General features: G+C 41.8%; 1 protein-coding gene across 2 annotated transcripts in view; it reads left to right on the top strand.

Annotated features, from left to right (window-relative positions):
* The first annotated feature begins 1,272 nt into the window (after nucleotides 1–1,272).
* LOC142087659 (5-hydroxytryptamine receptor 2C-like) overlaps nucleotides 1,273–20,244 on the top strand; it is a 107,646-nt gene continuing 88,674 nt past the window's right edge. For both annotated transcript variants that reach the window (XR_012675552.1, XM_075162110.1), the window contains exons 1-2: nucleotides 1,273–1,558; nucleotides 9,689–10,112. The gene's annotated coding sequence lies outside the window, so the exon portion shown is untranslated. The remainder of the gene's footprint in view (nucleotides 1,559–9,688; nucleotides 10,113–20,244) is intronic.

The following is a 20,244-nucleotide window of genomic DNA, read 5'->3' as shown; positions in this document are numbered from 1 at the left end:
GGCTTATCTGTGCGACATTTTGCAGCCTTCTGAAATTGTGCAAAACCTTTAAATAAACATTGTATTTTGGACTGAATGCAGGCGTGGGGACTGGGGTGATGGCTTTTCAAAGTGCTGGATTGTGGCTGTTCAAACACTGCGTTTGAGTGGCCCGTGCTGCGGAGCAGATACTATGTGCCTGCAAAATTACTCATTAGAAAATGATTGGGAAAGGTAAATGAGTTCTGTGACGCTTTTTTGTTGTATTTGTCACAATTACATGCAATTCATGTAAAAGGATTGCAGGAATCTTAAAACATAGAAAGCAGAATTTTATATGAGCAAATCATGTGGAAGGTAATGGCACATTTCAGGGAAAGAGATGCCCATTGTGCTCTCACTCAAAGTCTTGGCCATAATGAGTTTAGGAGAGTTTTTAATTCCCAAGTTGGTGATGTTCAGAACTTTGCTGGAAGTTGCAGCTGCTCAGTTCTTAGTCCTGTGGCACGGATCATTAGGGACTGCAGCGTTTTGCCTGCCCCACAAGAAATGTATTTCCATGAGTTTTAAATATTATTCATTGGTACAGACTTTGCAGTAATAGTATTTCCCAGAGGAAACTCAAATTTTAAGGCTTCATAATTTTCAACGTTAATCACTTTGGAACCCTACATTAAAGGAGAAAACCCTCATAAGATACTTATTTCACAACTGTAATTATAAAAATAATGTTCTAATCTGAAGAAGACGACTAATAAATGGGAGAATCCAGAGAACCCCTTAACGTCTAAAACCAAGCTAGCCCAGTGACTCAGGTATTATTAGTTGTTATTGCTTAGTGTTCTTAAAAAACTTTCTCTGAGACTATCTTGAAAGACTAATAACTAAATGAAATAAGCTGCACTTTTCCTGTCTTAGGTCTTAAAGCTAACAGTGCAAAGTATAGTCTCATAGTCTTTAAACGTTAAATAAGCATTTTGCGAAGGCAGTGGCTATAACGGAGGGCCTGGTGTGTGTTTCTTCACCCCTCTGTGAGCACTCGGCCAATTATTTTGGTGAGTCACACCTGAAGGGACAGAAATAAGCACACCCATTGTAGTAGAAATGGCTCAATATCTTTTAGATGGTGACAAAATTAGACTTGTGGCTATGAACTCTTGGGGTAAGTACACTTGATCATTCCTAAACAGTTGTCCTAAATTTGACCCAAATGTTTCCTGCTGATAGAAATGCCACTTCCTTCATTTTGCATACATTCAGAATCAGTACCTTATATGATGCCTGCAGCTTGGGCAGTGCATGTCATTCTGTGAAGAAAACAGCAAACTAACATGGAATTTGTTCTTTCCTGGTGATACTGTTTGGAGGTTCAGCTCTTTTTTTGCTGTACTATAGGATTAAAGGCTGTAGATATCCCAGAGCTGCAGCGAGGGCTTTCAGCAACTTGGATGAGGACTGCAAAGATGCATCAGAACAGTGTGGGCAATGACTTCTGGGAAGATCATGAAAAAATAAAGTATGGCTAATGGACCTGAGTTCCTCTCTCTTCCCTTTTGGCAGTTGTTCATGGTAACACAAAGTAAGTATAAAGCCTGGTGCCAAGACAAAACGCTAGTGATTTATGCTTGCTTTAAGAGATTCTAAAGCCAAGAGGGATCTTTAAGGGCTTCACTGAATTAATTCCTGTTTGAACTAAAGCTTGAAGCTTAAGCCAGACCTTGCAGGACGGCAGCTGCTTGCACCATGGCCATAGCACGAGGGAGCTGAGCTCACAGATGTCTTTGTTGCAGGGCTTGGGTTCAGCTGGGCACGTGGGCGAGCCCACTGGCAGGTTTGTGGGATGGTTTGCATGCTCAGACCTGAGCAGGGGGGGTGCTTTGCTGGATGGGGCTGTGAGGAGCTCTCTCCTGGGCTGCCCTGCATCTGCTGGCCTACGGGCTTCACTGCTAGTCAGAGGGATGACATCCTGGTGTGTGGGGGTGAGCCTTGCTGAGCATCTGGACCCTCCTGAGGCCAGCATGGGTCACGTTTGTGATGCTGAGCAAAACTGACATGGCAAAATCGCCAGGGCAAGTAGCATGTGGAGAGTTTTCCCACATTGGCAAGCGGGTCAGTGGGATCCAGTGAAAAAGAGAGACTGAAGGAGTGGGTGTTTGAGCCTGATGATGAGCTGAGTTGTGCCCAACATCCTGCTCAGCCCAGGCACTGTGTCCTAATTTGGATAAGACCCTTTGCTCCCGTGAATTGGTTGTGTGGGGGTGCTGGACTACATTTCCTGCCCCATCTGCTTCGGTGCCGTTGAGGAGTAAGTTTCTGGATCTGCCCTGTGCTCGCTCTTGTTGATAGCATCTTTCAGATCAGTTCCATCTCCAGGGGGCGTGAAGTGTTGTGGGTTTTTTGTTGGTTTTCTTTTTTGTCTTTTTAACTTAAACCTGGTATTTCTATTTGAAATCAAAACATTTGAAATAATCCCCTTCAGAAATTAAAATGACTTCTCATCATTTCTATATTAAGATTTAAACCCATCATAATATCTTAAATTTACATAAAACCAATATTTAAGCAGTAGACTTTTCCTATTAACATGTAAAGAAAGCTACAACCCAGTGAATTCTCTGGCTAAACACATGAAATTATGCTTAATTGCAAACTGTTTTAGTTCAGAAGAGCAGCTGTCATCAATCCTTTCTTAGGCAGAGCTGTACGTGAGGTGAGGTCTTTTCTAGCCTTTTGATTGTATTATGATCAGCAACAATTGGCTCAAGTCACTAATTATGGAGATAATTTTCTTCATATGATGACTCATTTAAATGCAAGTCATGTTTGATGTTTTCTTTTGTAGCCAGTGCACCTATTAAAATACTTTTTTTCTGTATTGGTAATTGAATTCCAGCTTTGATCCGAAAGCAGTTTAACACAAATTGCAGGTAAAATTAATCATCTAGTAAATAAGAAATGTAAAAATTAAGAAAAGGAATAGTTGCTAACCATGGTGTGCTATTAGCATAAAAAAAATTTGAAGTTACTGTAATGACACAACCAGTGGTAACGGTTACCAGACAATCAGAATCAGTTTTTTGTTTGGGGGGAGATTAACAGGTAACTAGGATTATACAACAGGGTTAACATCAGTTACTTAAATGAAAATGGTTTGATTGCAGTCAGTGGCTCCTAGGTCAGCCTTCTATTTAGATCATACTTCTGCTTTGCATAGTGTTCCCTCTAATGTTTTCTGCTCTTTAAATGCCCAAGTTGGGTTTAGCACGCATTGCTTTGGAGGTGAAGTGGGGAGCTGCCGCCTCTCTCACTCTTCCTGACTCCAGCAGCTCCCCGTCCCTCCACCCACCCCGATCCCAGGGCTGGGGGCGGTGTGTGGTTCATGGGCTGAGGTGTTGGGCTGAGTATCTGGTGTAGGGGAAGGGAGAAAACAACCCTGGCAGCGCACCAATGCAAATAGCTTTGTCACTGGTGGATTTGGCTCCATCTTTTCAAGGGAGAATTTTTTACTCTGTTACAGAAAAGGATCTAGACTAAAAACACTTGGGCCACTTCTCTGTTGGCCACAGAGTACTTGTGTGTCGGGGGCAGAAAGCAACTCCTGACCTGGTAAAATGTGGGCAGTCCGGTTGGGCCTCACTGGTGAAGAAGGGATGTCTTCTGCTGTAAGGCATTTCAGGAAAGGAATGCTGACTCCTGTTATTTAAGAAATCCATTCCCTTTCTTATGCAAGGCATATAGTAACAGTAACAGAAAGCATCATTAACCTTCCTCCCATTTGGGGAGGAACTGGTTGACTGCACTAAGATTATTACAAGTGATATATTGGATAACAAACAGGAATGCTAATTGGAGACAATGTCAGAGGAGAAGCATCTCAGGGACAGAACGAAAGGCGATGCTTGCATCTGTCTTGTTCTCTGTGCAAAGGACGGCAGTAAAAACGAAAATGACAGAGGGCAAAGCTGAAGCCATGTAGAATTGCTGTGGGTTTAATGTGTTTGCTGTACCTTACCTTAGTGGCAGGGAACCTGCCACTTTGCACCCAGTTTTTCAGCCCAGGGCCAACTCCCATGGGATGAAAATTTGAGTGTGGTGGAGAATGTTATTGCCTGCTTTTTCTGGCTGCGAAAAAGCTTAATCATTCACTATTTGCTCTGCTCTATTCTATTTTCTTTCCTAAGAGTGTTTTATAAAATCTACATATCTGAAATTGCTGACTTTTTAATGAGGAAACAGCAATGTGCTCATACCTTGGGACTTCGGATGTCATCAGTTGAATCGGCGTAACAGATTGAAGTTAGATGGATGGCAGGTTGAAAATGCTCTCTTGGTCTGTGCTACTCTGAGTTGCTTAGTGTCCACTGGAGAAAATGCAGTTCTGTGTCAAAATTGTGCTCTGTCTCATCAAAATAGATATCATCAAAAGAGATATCATCAAAATGATAGTTAATCTTCTGCCCTCTTGTGAATGTGTGTGTGGGAATTGCTCTGTTGTGGAGTGTTGGGCTGGGTTTTTGTGGTGGGTTGTTTTTTTCTAGATCACCAAGTGTGCTGTTGGTTATGAATTAGAGGTTTTAAATCAGGCCTCTGGAAATACGCAGCTATCTTCTTACATGCCATGAAGCCATTCAAAGGAAAACTGAAAGCCATTTTCTGTAAAATAATAATTTTCCTTTGCTTTAGTTAGTAACATCCAATATTACTGAAACTGGGTTTAAATATTCTTTCATTTTGGTTTTTTTTGGGTTCTATTTGCTGGTTCCCAGTTCAATCCCATTTAAGCAGTTCTGGGGTAAGGGGCAGGCATAGCCTGTCCCCCTGCCTCTGGCTCTGTCCCTCAAACCAAGGTGCAGAGCTGCGCAGAGCCATGCAGAGAAAAAGTTGTCCAGTACAGTGTCTATGTTGTGGTCAAAATGCAACTGCAGTCTACACAGTCATAATTTCAAAGATTAGAACAAACAGAAGAAACATTTTTAATTGTTTGTGGACTAAGAGGGAAAAAGAAAAAGACTTGCAGTTGAGTCTGCGATGTATAACCTTTGCAGTTCATTCTTCTCTAGTTACTTCTTTCCAAGATCTGTAACCACTCTATTGTCCCCGTTTCTGTCCAACAGTTAATTACATTAGTTCACTGACAAACTATTATTAAACAACTGCAGTCTGCTTTAGTAGCTAGTTTTCTAATTAAATATCTGTAATGGTTTTGTTCTCAGTCCTGGATTTTAGGCATCTAATTTGTTGTTATCCAGTGTCTTGCATCTTTTATGTATTTTTTTCCTTCTCAGACATGTTTGTGATGGGAGGTCTTTTCTCTGGCCGTGTTACAGTAGGGTTGGAAATGCTGGGTGTAAGGTTCTTCCTTCCTGCAGAGGAAGCAGGTGCATGTTTTTGCCGTAACCAGTAACACACAGGAGTTGCTCAGGGTACGTTCAGTTTGACGACGCCGTTCTGCAGGGTCGCCTTTTGCAGTGTGGGCAGCTGCATGCCGGCTTCATCACACGTCTCATCGGGTTGTGTTTCCCACACACAGCCTGTAGCTCGCAGTGCCCTCGGGTGAAGCCTGGTTCAGTAACCACAGACATTTCTGCCTCCTGCACGCACGCACAGTTTGAAACAGGCATCCTAGGCGTGGGTTCAATGTGCTAGGGACATGCTCTGAGGTGGATGGGCTACCCTTCAGTCTTCTTGGATTTACTTAGTACCAGGGGAGTCTATGGGTAGGATTCAGATATTGTACCCTCTGCAAGGAATAAATATTTGTCTTGAAAAGGATTGTAACTCCCTTGTTTTAAAAGAATAGTGTGAAGTCAGCATAGGTGGCTTTTCTTCCTAAAGCCATAGAAATCTCTGTGAGGCTCCTTTGTCAGACTCAGAAGAAATCCAGTGGGCTCAAAATCATAGACTCAGAGTTTTGCCAGTGGAAGGAAGGTCTGGAGAAGCCGGGCTTAAAGTAGAAAAAAAAAAAAGGAAAAAACCAGAGTAAAACCCTATTCTGTGTCTCAGTCACAGCAGTTTAAAATTGAGTTAAGTTTTCAATTTTTTTTGTAGTTTGTTGGGTTTTTTTAAAGATGATTCTGAGTAGTTGTGTAGCAGCTCAACTACAGCACTAAACTTGGCCTGCAGTACACTGAAAAATGTATTAATAATGGTATAGAATCTTAAATGCCCTGACTATCCCGCTACGGCACTGGCTTTAAGCATTCACACATTTCAGGGGAACAGCAACTTAATTCTTAATTAAAATCACTAAGCAAATGCAGATTATATTTAATTTAAATATTTATAGAATTTGTTTAAGCTTTCAAAATAGATTAGATGTTGAACAGCAAAACTGCTAACATCTGAGTGATAATTTTACTTCTGAGCCCAATTAAGAAACTAGTCAGGAATACAGCTAATAAGTTGCTGTGTTTGAGGGAATATTTTATAATGTTGTATGTACAGAGGGCCTTTAAAAATGAGTGCTCTCAAGTAAAAGGGATAGTTTAGAAAAATTTTGTTACTTCTGATAGTGTTTTAAAATCTTACATGATCTCTTCGCTTTCTGGGAGTTGCAGTTCTTCCCGTTATCCTGAATACAACTGCAAAAAATATATAGTGAACCAAAGAGAGATGAAAACCTACCAACATGCCAATCCACTTGATTTTTTTAATGCTTGACATGTTAAATTGAAGCACATGATTATCCCAGTTGATTTTAATTAATCAACACATATAAAGTTAAGCATGTATGTATATGTTGTCAGAGTAGAAGTATAATCCTGCATAAAGAACATTTTACAATCTTAAGGATGTACCTATCTGTAAAGAAATTCTTCGCGTTAAAATCTATCACAATATTCCCCCCAGCAATATTGTTTTGGTAATCCAGTATATCGTTTGACACAACATTTTCCCTAATATGCTTCAGCCACGAGTAACAGACCTCCAAGGCTTTTTCAGGGACAAGTTCAAACTCTTGGCTTCTCATTCCTGTTTTCCTCAAAGCCAGTTTTATTCTCTGCTACACCTTTTCATTTTGGGAGACACCTTCCCTATTGCATTTATCTGTCACATACCTAAAGGTGATCAGATCCTACAGGCTTAAGGATGATTTAATGTAGCTGTAGGTTGCATTTTGCACAAATGTTAATGTTGCCCAAATAACCTGATATCTATGAAACCTTTCATGATTGGACTTGAACCTTCTGGAAATCTGTTTGGCAGTCTCATGTTTTTCAGTGCGGCAACAAGTGCTCCTGAGATTGAAAGGCTTCTTGTGTTTTTCATACAAACGTTTCAACAGTACCTCTTAACTTGCCTTACGGCCTTCCATTGGTTTTTACTCTGTATTATGAAGTCTGTAACAGCTGCAAGATCTTTTCTGGTTTTCTTTTATAATGCTACTAAATGTTATGTGAATTGTTTTAGATTGTATTTCCTGTCTATTTGTACACTGCTGTTTAGGCTGGAATATAGCATGTGTTTAATTTTTTCTTAGCCTCATTACATTTCATTCCTTGCTTCACTGCATCATCTGCCTTGTTAGTCCATAAATCTGATCTATTCTAATCACTGTAAATTCTCTGTTTCCCCTAGCTGTGTGTCACCAGCAAGACTAGTCACTCTGGAAATTGCATTCCTGAAAGGTCACTTTATAAGGGATACAAGAGGAGGCATTGTGCAATGCTGATGCTTAGGGCTGGGCGCTTGTCACTCGTCTTAGCCTCAAAGCAGTTGCTGCAGCTGTGTTGTCTGTTCGTAGGCTGATCTTGGTAGCTATCGCATGCAGAGATGGTCACCAAGGTGAGTGCCTTTGGCCTCAAACTAGTAGCACAGCAAAGTCTTCACTGGGATTTGTGATCTGTATGCAGTATAAATTATGTCATATTTGTAGAGTGGCCTAGTAAAGGAGAGTTGCCAGTTCAGAGTCACTTTTCTTGGAAAAAGGACTTTTTAAAGACAGAGGTTTTGTGGTACTTAGAAACAGACAGTGATGCAGAGCCAAGAACAGGCAATGGCTGTTCCACCACAGGATCCTCTTACACAAGAACACACTGTGCAAGTCTCCTGTGCCTCACGCTTGGCTTTCTCCCCTCTTCCACGAGCACCGATGGATTGGTACTTGGTATATTGACATGACAGTAGGTCTGTGGTTTAGCTGAGATCAGTTACATTCCATAACTTTCCCCTGTGTTCCATGCTTATAGATGTCAGTGCCTCCACTATGCTCTTGTTTCTGTGCCGATCCTGCTTTGGGGCTGGTTTGGTGGCACAGACACTGTGTGCAACACACATCTGCTAACGGCCTTCCTTTTACTGCTCCTGCTTCTCCTCCTCCTTCCTACTCATTTAGCACTTCTGCATTGTGTTAGATATCCACAGGAAACTCTTGGGCAGAGATTTCCATCCTTCTTGGATGCCTGTACAGCCTTTAGCAGAATGAGCCTTGGCTGGTGGTGCTTCAGTGCTCTGGGGTCTGTGTGAGTGTATAGGGTGCACTGTTGAGTTTTGTCATTTATTTTCTTAGGCTGTGCAGCAGTGATGTTTTGGAGCAAGAGCTGTTCAGTTCCTCAAACTCTCATGCTCTTCCTTGGCCTAGGCTCCCGTGCTGGACTGACTCTCCTTGCCAGCCATGCTGTGTTCCATGATATGTGTAGTGGCTCATGGCTACAGTTCACGCTTGCAAAAGGATACTATTCACTGTCTTGGATAAATGAGTTTGAGATTCATGAATGAAAAGAACAGGATGAAGGCTAGATACTAGTATTTATTTTTCTTGAATCTCTCCATCCTGTTTTTCATTTCTTTCTGATGTTTCAGACAGGTGTCTGATGATGCTGTAGACATAACCAGGGAGAATAAGCAGAGATGGAAACATGCCAAGTTTTAGTTGGGTTACTGAAGGGCAATTTCCAAAGCCGTATGATACTACTACAGCAAAATTCAATTTTGCTGTTTCACAGAGGTTTTAATTAATTAATGTATTTATTTAATTTTGTGAGGTTTAGTAACTTTTTAATGACCTTTTGAATTTGTTTCTGTTTGTGGGTGACTCAGATTACTTACTTTTCTAGCCTGGGGATGCTGCAACATCATGTGTCATGCTATACTGGCTTTGATAGTCCACTGGTGACTGCAGAAGGTAGAAATTCTCCCTGTTGCACAGAAATATGCTGTTATAGTCCATTCTGCTAATTTGTCAGATATGCTACTTTAATTACCAAAGTTAATGCTTAGGGGTCTGATTGCTGAAAAACTTTGGTGACGGATTAAACCTTCCTAGCTGGAGCGGGTTTGTTGTGTTTGCAGAGGAGCTATTCAAATGAGCATGAGCTTGCATCAGTTGAACCCGGAGAAGAAATTCAGACGTAAACCAGACTAAATAAACAAGTAAAGTGGAGTGGAGAGTGGTGTGAGCTCTTGCTGCTGTTTGTGTGATAAAAGCTGCTTGCATTTGAAGTTGTTAATTCTGGGCAATTTTTGCTTGGTGTTGTGAGGTTTGAATTACCCAGAACTATGTTTCATGCTAAAATACTAAAACCACAACAAATTTTGAGTAAGCCACAGCTGACCAAGTCATCCGATTAATAGGATTTTATCTAATGAACTAATTTTATGGGGACGTTTGAAATGTACTGTGTGGAAGCCACAGACAGATTTAAATTTCAAGGATGAACATTGTTCTTGATTCCTCCTTCTCTCTCCCTCTTTCTCTCTTCCCCCAAAGGTCTCCCTGGTGTATTTGAGTCTCCTGCCTGGTGAGCAGTTCAGCTCGGTGCCATCCACAAGTGCAGAGTGCTTCGAAAAGAGCCCACTGAAGACATGCTAGCAAGACCCTGAGTCACAGACGGAGCAAACTTTCCCAGCTCGTCACTGTACACTGGCCTCAAATCCTCTTCGGAGCCGCTACCAGAAGGGCTGAACTTTGCTGGTTCCTGCTGTGCTGCTCAGGGCCTTTTCCGTGTTAGCGAAGGCTGATGGAAACCTGCGTCTAGCTGGTAGCGCGTGAGAGTGAGATACTCGCCCCGCTCCCTGAGGGCCTCCCCCTGCTTCGGTCCTGGCCAGCAGCGCTGCGTCACCACGCACCAGATGTGCAGGTGGCTGCAAAGAGCTTCCCTCCCTGAGCGCAGGTGCTCTCTTTCAAGAAAAAAGTAAGTGTTGTCAGTAAATGCTGGGCAAATGTTTGGATAAAAAAAATGCTGCTCCTTGGGGGAAGCAAGGGAGAGAGGGCAGCCCAGGAGTCTGGCAGTGGCTGGGTTGGCTGGATTGGGAAAGTGCCAACACCAACCCACTGCCCTTAATTTGCCTGGCAAGGCAGCTCTCCCAGATGAGGTGAGATGAGGTGAACCCAAGATTCTCTTTAGGAAGGTTTACTTGGTTTAAAATGCTTTGTTAGCAAATACTGCTTCTGACTTCTTGTAACTTTTACCTGGCCCCAGTTCATCTCTGTCTTTACTTTAAATTGAAAGATACTTTACCTAAAGGGTTCTCATCAGCCAAACCACTGCTGGGTTCATACACAGAATAGTTTAGTGTTCATCTGTCTCATTTCTTTACTGTCCAAGGTGAATCTCAGGGGACTAAAGCTCTGAACCAAGTGGCTTCAGGCTATTAATCTGGAAAACAGAGCCACTTAGACCTTTGTAAAGAAAATAATTTAGTAATGAGTGGAAGAGACCTGTCTCTAAGCCAACCCATTTGGAAAAATTGCCAGTGTAGTAATTACAAACATTTTATCACAATAATACTGATGATGCCTTTCTATTATTGCCAGCATTTCTTCTTCCTTGCAACTACAGGACTGAGCTGGTTTTGCATCTTTTTCCATGATCCTGCATTAGAAATGCTTTGTAATTTGAGATTGACATTGCAGAGCTGGACATTGAGCAGAGACATTTTTTCTGAACGTTTCCCTGCAGACTGATGCAGCTAAAGTCTCTGGGAAGTGAGGAAGACATTGCCTCCCCAGCTCTGCACAACCTCCCTCTGGAGCAGGGAAGGACCCAGGTCTCTGCTCTCTTATATGAAGGGGAAGAAAGGGCCAGATAAGTGTTTGTTTGCCTGCACCCCGCTGCCTGCCAGCCCATGCAATCAGCAGCACGCGCCAGACTGCAGGTGTCTCTAGGAACACACCAGTGCCTATGGGATGGCATTGGTCTCCTACCCTGCCCTCCAGATGTGCCGATTCTAGGTAATCTCACCCAAACACAGAAGTTTCTTGCTGTTTCGTAAAGTGTCAGTGGATCAGTGTTTCTGTGCATTCTGCTAATTAGGTATGTATAGTGGCTCCTAGAACTTTTATCTGATCTCAAACTTCAGGCACTTACCTTATAGGTTTTCCTCAGTCTTATTGCAAACAAGAAAATACTTATTTGTGTTCTTGAACACACATTTAACAGTGCAGTTTCTGTACCTTCCAACCAGCAAGGTCCCATGGTGCTGGATATTGCACAAACACAAATGATACTGCTTTCTATTTTGAAAAGTTTACTGGCAGACATAAAATTTGGGGTGAAATACTGCATAAAAGCGAAATGAAGCATAGGCTGGTCCACAGTTGCAATGTTGGTCCCAAGGTTTTGGCTGTGTGGCTTTTAACTTAGATTTTGTTTCGATTATCAGTTGTTTATAATATTTTGAAAGCAGAAGTATTAGGGTAAGGATCAATTTCTTGTAGCCGTGCTGGTGAGATGCTTGCTGCTGTCCGGCAACAGTTACGTGTTATTTAGGGCAAACTTCTGCAGGGGTTTGCTCGCCTGACTTGGTTGCTGTGGACTGCTGTATGGAAAAAAAGACGTGGGGCAAAGCTTCCCTTGAAGCTGGGAGCAGGGAGACAAGTAACACAGGTGCTCCCATTTCAAACTCGGGGAATCTCAAGGCACCACTTTTTCCTGTAGTTCACAGTGAGGCAGTCCAGGCCCAGCAAACATACCAAATCTAATGTTTTGCCATCTTGGTTTCATGTGATAAAGGTTACTGCCTATTTAAATTAAAAACATGGAAAAATACAATAAGGAGCAGAAGTGATATGCCTTGCGGAGCTGTGCTGTTACTTGTAGGCATAGAAGCTTTTTCAGTGCCTTTCACAGGCTGCATTACGTTGCTGGCAAATATTTTCAGCATTGGTTTTTGAGCAATATTACTGAGGAGGGAGCAGAAAGAAAAGAATTTTAAATTGGTGAGCACTAAATGTTCATCTAGAAGATTTCCACTAGCTTCATAAAAGCTCCTGTAGACTTAATCTAAAAAATTACAGCAAAGATGGTTTATCTTATTTTCATAGTCTTGTCTTTAAGCCTCTTGATTTTTAATGTACTAATCTTGTCCCTTAAAATCCAGAAAAGTGTTTTGATAGGTACCAATCTTGGAGGATGTTTTGAGCAACACTGTAGTAGGGAGCAGGGAGACAGAGGTCTGCACACAAGGACAAGACCCCAGGGGGGTCTCACTGGTGACGGGAGACTTGTGAAGTCTCAGACTGCTGCAGCACATCCTCCTTTGATGCAGGTAGAGATGGGATGTGTTTTGCACCACCGCTCTGCGTGGTTGCTAGTTTTGTCAACGAGTCCTTGATTCTGTAGAGATTTGGGGAGCAGCAGATCCAAGTGGCCAAAGTTTACTTTGAGAGAGACTTCTCAAGAACAGGTAGGACAAGAATCAGTGACAAATGCGCTGGCATGGGCAGCAGAGGTAGCCAGTGAGTGTTTCAAAAGGCAGACTCTTCTCTTGTTCTTTGAGAGATTCCTAGTATTTGGACAAGTCCATTAAAGAACAAACTTCAAAAAGATGTTTATTCCAGAAATGGCATTAAAGAGGATGCGGAGGCTGTTATGCAAGTTCTGCTCAAGGAAAACATTTGGTTTTCCTCTCCTGGCAGGGGTGGGAATGATTTGTTAGAATTTGTCTAAAAATTCATGACAAAATAACCTTCTGGTGGAGAAACAAGAAATGCCTTAACAGCACGGACCCATTATTGCTTGTAGATTTTGATAGTAAAGATTTGTAATTTTGGAGGGGGTAACTATTTCCATGAAAAATTCATGGTTGCTGTCTAGCAGTAAAAACGCTGTGAAGAACCACACAGGTTGTTTCTGGGGGAGCATTTCTCCCTGTGATGGCTGCAGTAGAATTGCTTCGTGCTTCTTTCAGGAGAGAAAAAGCCCCACTAACCTCCTAGTGTGCTCCATGCGATCATCTACAGGATTTACCAACTGCCCTGCTAATCACCCAGTCGATGTAGGTTAGGATGTCCTGACATCAGGGTTCAGAGATCAACAGGAAGGGAAGCCACCTCCAGCTGGATTTTATACAGAGCTATTTGTCTCCGAAAGTGCCAGCAGATTTAAATTACTGCTGCTGTTGTCAACAAGTTCCTCCTGCATGTTCTGTAACGATGAAGGTCCTTGGAGGTTTTGGATCGCTTATGTTTCTCAGTGTAGCTACAGATTGTGAACATAAGGGTTGCATCAAGTATATTAAATAATTAATTGAAAGGCAGAGGTTCATTTCCTTCTGTGTACTTTGGGTAGAAAAATTCCTGCTGACTCCACATTTCTTGCTACTGAAAAAGATAACCTGGTCAGGTAGCTAAATGTTAATTTGAAGCTTGTCAGCTTTTTCGTTTGATGTACAATTGCTCTTAGAAACAGCCGCTGCCTTGCTGCTACCAGTGCCAAAGAGCGTTTTGTTTGATGACTTAACGTGTTATTCTATCAGGAACCATTTGTGGATTCAAATACAGATGCAGGATGATAATTTTTGGAAAAAAAAGTTAATTTCCTTGAATTGAAAACATGCTCATCATAAAACAGCCCATGTCCTATTCCTGATATGCTCTGAAGCCAAGTCTAAGCAGGTTGTGCACCTAGTCCAAACTATGCAGGGCAGTGACTTCGCTCTTATTATTTGCAGCAAATTTTTTTAGAACATGATGGCTAAAAAAAATGAGGCCAGCCTTTTTTTGTAAATGTTCAGACTCTATCCATATCTCTTTGCGGTTTATTCTTTATTGTGTGATTGCTTTCTGTATAGACTGAACCATACAGCAGCAGTTTGAGACTTACCTTTCAAAAAGCTAAGAGTTAAAATGAAGTGCCAAAGCCTTAGATAGACCTGGCTAATACGGACAAACCATAGTGTCTTCTGATCGCTTCTGGTTAGTGCTCATTCGTTCTATCCTAAAAAGGAAAAAATAACATTAAAAAAAAATATATAGTCTTGGATTTTTCTAAAGCAATTGCAGCTGAAGGAATATTTATATGGGAATTGGTTGGGGAAAATTCTTGCAACATCACAATTTTGGAAGTATATGGAGGAGGAACAAAAGCCTGCGAACAATGGGTCCAGTCCTCGTGCTTCGGTGGAGTGATGCTGAAAACTTTTAGCTGGTATGAGAGTTGTTCATTAAACCCAAGGGGAAACAATGGACACTTGGAGTTTTCTTTTCCAGACAACAGTATGGATTAGTGCAAGGAAAAACCCAGCAAAACATAATATTTATTGCTTCTTTGTCTACACAACCCATTTCTGATGCTTGTGAGATTGATCTGAGGTTCCTTCTCTGTTCCGATCCTATCCTCAGGCTACACATATTGTTGACCCATCATTAGTTGCTTCATTATATGAAGTTTCCTGTGTTCTGCCAAGCAATGGTAGTAGGAAACCAGTGTTTCTAGGGAACAGAAGCAAGCTGGAAATGCTAATCCCTTTTCTTTTTCCTCCGTATAACACCCACAGGTTTGCCAGTTTCTTTTTTATCACCAGGTATGTACAACCTGGTGATACTAGGGTGGAGCAGAACAAAGAAAGTACAGGCCCTGCCTTCAATCGTAAAATGTCTAGGTTTAAGTCTTCAGGGAATCTCTGCAGTGCTCTGCTTTGCCACAGAGAAGATCCTAGGTACGATAAGCCTGTCACCAGAGAAATCATGTCCTTCTGACTTGTACCCAGCTCAATAAATGATGCCTGAGACACGCAGTCAGACCTCATTATTCTCCCTTGATTTGTGTCTGTGCTCAGCAGTGCAGATGGGTAGTTTCTCTCTCTTGTCTTTTTAAGAGTTTATGGACTGCAGAATAGCTGTCGCTTGTCCACTGTGAAAGCAGATGAGCTAAATATTTACCAGTGCTTTATTTTGGTACCAACAGTAGTGCCTGGAAGTGGACTACTGAGTTTCAGGTTCGTTTTGCGCCCTTCCTTTGTCCAGCTCCCTACCGATAGCGAGGCCAAGTCAATCAGAGCATTGAGAGGGTGCAGATTACTCATGTACTCAGCATTATCCTGGCCTGTGTCAGAAATAGTGTGGCCAGCAGGAGCAGGGAGGTGATGGTGCCCCTGTACTCGGCACTGGTGAGGCCGCACCTCGAATACTGTGTTCAGTTTTGGGCCCCTCACTACAAGAAGGACATGGAGGTGCTGGAGCGTGTCCAGAGGAGGGCAACGAAGCTGGTGAAGGGCCTGGAGCACAAGTCTTGTGAGGAGCGGCTGAGGGAACTGGGGTTGTTTAGCCTGGAGAAGAGGAGGCTGAGGGGAGACCTCATTGCTCTCTACAACTACCTGAAAGGAGGTTGTAGCGAGGTGGGTGTTGGTCTCTTCTCCCAAGTAACAGCGATAGGACAAGAGGAAATGGCCTCAAGTTGCACCAAGGGAGGTTTAGATTGAACATTAGGAGAAATTTCTTTACTGAAAGAGTGGTCAGGCCTTGGAAGAGGCTGCCCAGGGAAGTGGTGGAGTCACCATCCCTGGAGGTATTTAAAAGACGTGTAGATGAGGCCCTTAGGGACATGGTTTAGTGGGCATGGTGTGTTGGGTTGACGGTTGGACATGATGATCTTAGAGGTCTTTTCCAACCTGTATGATTCTATGATTCTATGATTCGATGATTTACAGAGCTTTATTTCTTTGAAAAGAGAGAAGAGGATGAATCTTTCTGCTCCATTACAAAGACCGTTGCTTTTTATGCTGAGCAGAGGTTTGCTTGTTTTTTTTTCCCTGGAAATAAATTTCATTTAAACTCTTTACTACTGCATTGAATTAAAAGCTTCTTCTACTTATAGGTATTTTGATACTATTACAAGAAGCCAATATCTGGTGACTTCCAGATGAGACATTTTCATTCAAATTTGGCTTCTGCTGTTCTTGATTCTAGCTGATATTAGACACTTCAGTAGATCCAGTATATTCAGCTTTTTTGGGGCAATGTAAAAAGGTACAATTGATATTATTGACCTTTGATTTGGGAGAGCTTGTGGGTTAGATTACATGTTACATTTTCTTCTAAAAGGCGTTGCAAATTTTGCCTTTGGCAAAAATTCAGATGCAACAAAGTGAAGGTCAGCTTTTTATCTGATACGACCCTTTATTACCTGGGCTTCCTTCTAATCTTGTTCTCTCAGGTTTTGTATTGCTGCAGTTCTGTTGTGCTTAGAGTAAGTGGGACCAAACCCAGGACTATTGTGTTTATCCTGAAGACCTTGATAGCAAGCTTGCTTTGCATGTCTCAGAAGACTTAATAGTTCTTTTTGAATCCTGACCTGTATGTACAGTTTAAGTATTAATTTAGCTGCTAGACTGCCCCAACACTTCAGGATTAATTCAAGAGATAATCAGTAATCGTGGCTTTCACAAACTTTCATAAATTTACAGAATTAGAGAGCTTTCTTTTGCAAGGAAATTTCTTGATCTTATTAACAAGGAAAACAAGAAGCTTAAAGCTGGCACAAAACCAGGTTTATTTTCTTTAATTTCCAGGGTCTGATCATAGCATGCTTCCTCAGTCATATTTCTTCTCTGCTTTCTTTTCTCCCTAGTATCTTACTGACTAGGAGTACCCAATTACGTCCTAATCAGCTTCTTTCTTTTTATTGACCAGTTCTCCTTCTGAACAGGGGTCAATGCTGACCTGCTTTCTCTGCTGGATATGCTTGCGTATTTTTGTAGCTCTTTTGAGACAAGCTATTAAAAAAAAGAAAGAAAGAAATCCCAATTTATTCAGCTTGTGGATAAGCACGATTTAAAATGCTGGAATTCACTTCATAACTCTCTGTAATGAGCAGGAGGGGGCACTTACCTCTTTTCTTAAGCTTAGCAACTCCAGTGTATCCTGTATGAACAGGGATGTAACTATTGTTCCTAACATCTACTTTCCTCTGCTTGTTTTAACAATTCCTGGGTAGGTTAATCAGTAATTTTAACTGCAATATGTGATTATGACCTGCAGTCATCTAGTAGAGGTTGCATAAGGATGTGTTTTAAGCTGAAGTGAGGGTATGCACACTGTATCTTGAGAGCTGTTTCTTTCAGCTCACTTCTTAGCAGACCTTTCCGGAAGCTTTTCCTCATTTATTCTTAGCTTCTCCTGACACCCACAAATGACTGCAGAAAGATGGGTTATCTCCGTTGCGTAATGACTGTCAGCAAGCAGGACTCCTTCACTTCTTCGGGCCAATAACAGCAGGAAAACAGCTGACCCTCACCCAGTTTTATTCTGAGCGATGACGCTGACTCATGGTGCTCTGTAACCTTGTGGGGGATTCTTCCGTAAAAGCAGTGATGCATTAAGAGTAGAGGTAGATGGCATCAGAGAAAATAGCTTCAGCTGCTGTGAGTTATTTGTGTCCATTTGGCAATCTGCTCTTATCCTCAATTAAACACCATATTGCCCTGGTGTTCCAGCATATGCATTATTACCCAAAACAGGTATGAAATAAAACCTACTATATTAAAGGAGATGTGCGACTACTCAATAAGACTGTTAGGTGCTTAGGGAGATGACCACTGCAACCTATTCTTAAATACACTCATTTTGTAACTGGTAATTTGTACAGGCTAGGGAGACTGGGAGTGTATTCTCCCTGTCCTCTTTCTGGGTTTGGGAGAATCTATTTTGCATTGAGTGTCATCACGGTTCATGCCTTGCCATTTCCACATGGTAGGAGGAGACATTAGGAGATCCTACCTCATGCCAAAGCAGCTGGTAGCTACATAAGGCATGACATTAGAAAGCAGCTTGCTATTATCATGGGAAAATACTAAAGGCCCTATCTTTAGACCTTTTAAAATGTCCTTAGTTTGGCATTGTGAAAATATGAGGTGATATCTCTGGTGGTTCTCACATAGTTACTTTGGCTTTGTATTGCCACTCATCAGGAAAGTGTTGAGGGGACCGATCCAGCTCATGCATGTATTCGCTGTGGCCTGCTGGAGTGGCTCATAGGGACAATCTCAGACAAGACATCTGGCTGAAATCCTGCAGTTGAAGTTGCAGCTACTTATGCACCACCACCATTCTTTGGCTCTTTAGCAGACCAGTGATGTTTTTTTATGAAAATCCATGTTGTTATTGTTTTAGTAAGAAGTCAAAAAGGACTCCTGGGCTAGAGACAGAAAACTCCCTATGACATTTGCCATGAGAAGGACACCTGTGCTGGAAGTGAAGAGCGCTCAATACTTAAGGCTACGTTTAATATCCTGTCTGGTGACCTTTTGTAAGAAGATAGCTGAGAGTGCTAATGCCCAGGGTAGTCTGTGAAAGGATATGTGCTTTTAATCAACTTCCCAATAGCAGGTTAATAAAAGCAATAATCCTTTTAGTATTCTGATTCTATTATCTCTATCTACGTTTTCCAAGGTCAGTAAAGCAGTAAGCAATGGGGGAAGATAAGCTTCCGAGGAGTTGAACTGTAGAGCAGTGAAAAACATCACACCCAGCAGTATGGATTGTTCTCCTGCTTGGTGAGGGAGTCAAACCATATAGAGAACAGACTGAGTGGTTTCCCAGGGCACTGGTCACAACAGATTTCCAATACAGCATGAACTTCATCTTGTGGTCTCCAAGCATCATTTGTTACGTTCAGACATTTCCTTCTATCAGGAGACCAAATTATTTGGCCTGGGGGAGGGGGGGAAATTATTTGAGGGCTCTGATTTGTTTTGGCTTCAATGAGTTTGTTTAGTTTCTTTAAAACAACAACAAAAATCACCCCACCCACCCCAAAAAACCGATCATCCGCTGCATGTACTGATTTCTGTTGGTGCAATTTTTAGCATAATAGGTTGGATGCAGTAGCAAAAAGATGATGTCATTTAAATGTCCAAAGTGTGCTTCTATTCTCAGCTGTGGTGAGCTCTACCCCTAGGTAGCACACACGCATTTTCCCTTGACTTTGTTAGACTCTGTATACAAGGACCGAATCTGGCTGTTTGCATATTAAAGCAGTATAATACTGAGTTGTCGATCTCTTGTGAGCTTTTGGCATTAGAGTGTCCGTAGTGGGTCAGTCCAAAGGTCCATCCAGCCCAGTATCCTGTTTCCAACAGTGACCAGTAAAAACTGCCTAGGGAGGAGCACTGGGCCAAGGGCAAGGACGCGGTCCTCACCCCTGTAATCTCCCAGGCTCCAGCAATTTCTGCTTAGGGACTTCCTAAGTCAGATCTGGTATTATCCTGTTTAATAGCCCTGAATGGATTTTTTTGCTCTCATTTTTTTTTTAATTGCTTTTTGAACTCATCTAAAATTTAGTATTCATGACATTCTGTGGCAATGAGTCCAATAGTTTTAACAGGGCATTTTTTGAAGAAGTATTGGAGGATTTCTATAGGTTACTGAAGGATTTCTGTAGTTTACCACCATGTCACTGGTATTGGCTACTCCTAGCTTTGCATGGGAAAATATAAAATCTTTGAGATGAACAGTTACTTATTGAATTTTCTAGAGAGAGAAATGTATTCTTTGGGCAGTCAGTAGTATCTGTTGTCATGAACTTAATAGTTCACATATCATATAACTTGTGGCTGTTTTAGCTATGGATGATGACACTTTTGCCTATATAGATGTCTTCTGAATGCACGTCTTACATCTAATTTAGTAGTATTCTATGCAATTGAGCAGCAAATTTTATTCTCCTGCATAGAAAATGCACTGCATTTTTGTTTAGGCCTTGATTTGTTCTTCCTTTGATGTTGCTTTAAGTAGAATAGGCAAGTTTTGTCCTGGAATACTAAATAATTATTTTACTATAGATGTTTTGGTTAATTAAAAGATGTAGCCAAGCCCCAATTTGTAGTACAAGATTTATTTTGATTGCCAAAGCCTTGAGCTGCCTTTAGAGCAGAGTTCTTGTTCATACCCAAGTTCTGTTCCTTACGCTGTTCACCTGGAGCTCTGCAGGCAGTTCTGACTCCGTCAGCCGAAGGGCTCCCCGTGGTGGACAGGGTGTGTATGAGGACAGCATTGTAACGTACATGGTGTGTGTGTACATAGGTGATGGAGAAACGAAGAACAGT

This window comes from Calonectris borealis, chromosome 13, assembly GCF_964195595.1.
Source record: "Calonectris borealis chromosome 13, bCalBor7.hap1.2, whole genome shotgun sequence".
In the NCBI taxonomy this organism is placed as follows: domain Eukaryota; kingdom Metazoa; phylum Chordata; class Aves; order Procellariiformes; family Procellariidae; genus Calonectris; species Calonectris borealis.
This window is presented reverse-complemented; position numbering and strand designations above follow the sequence as displayed.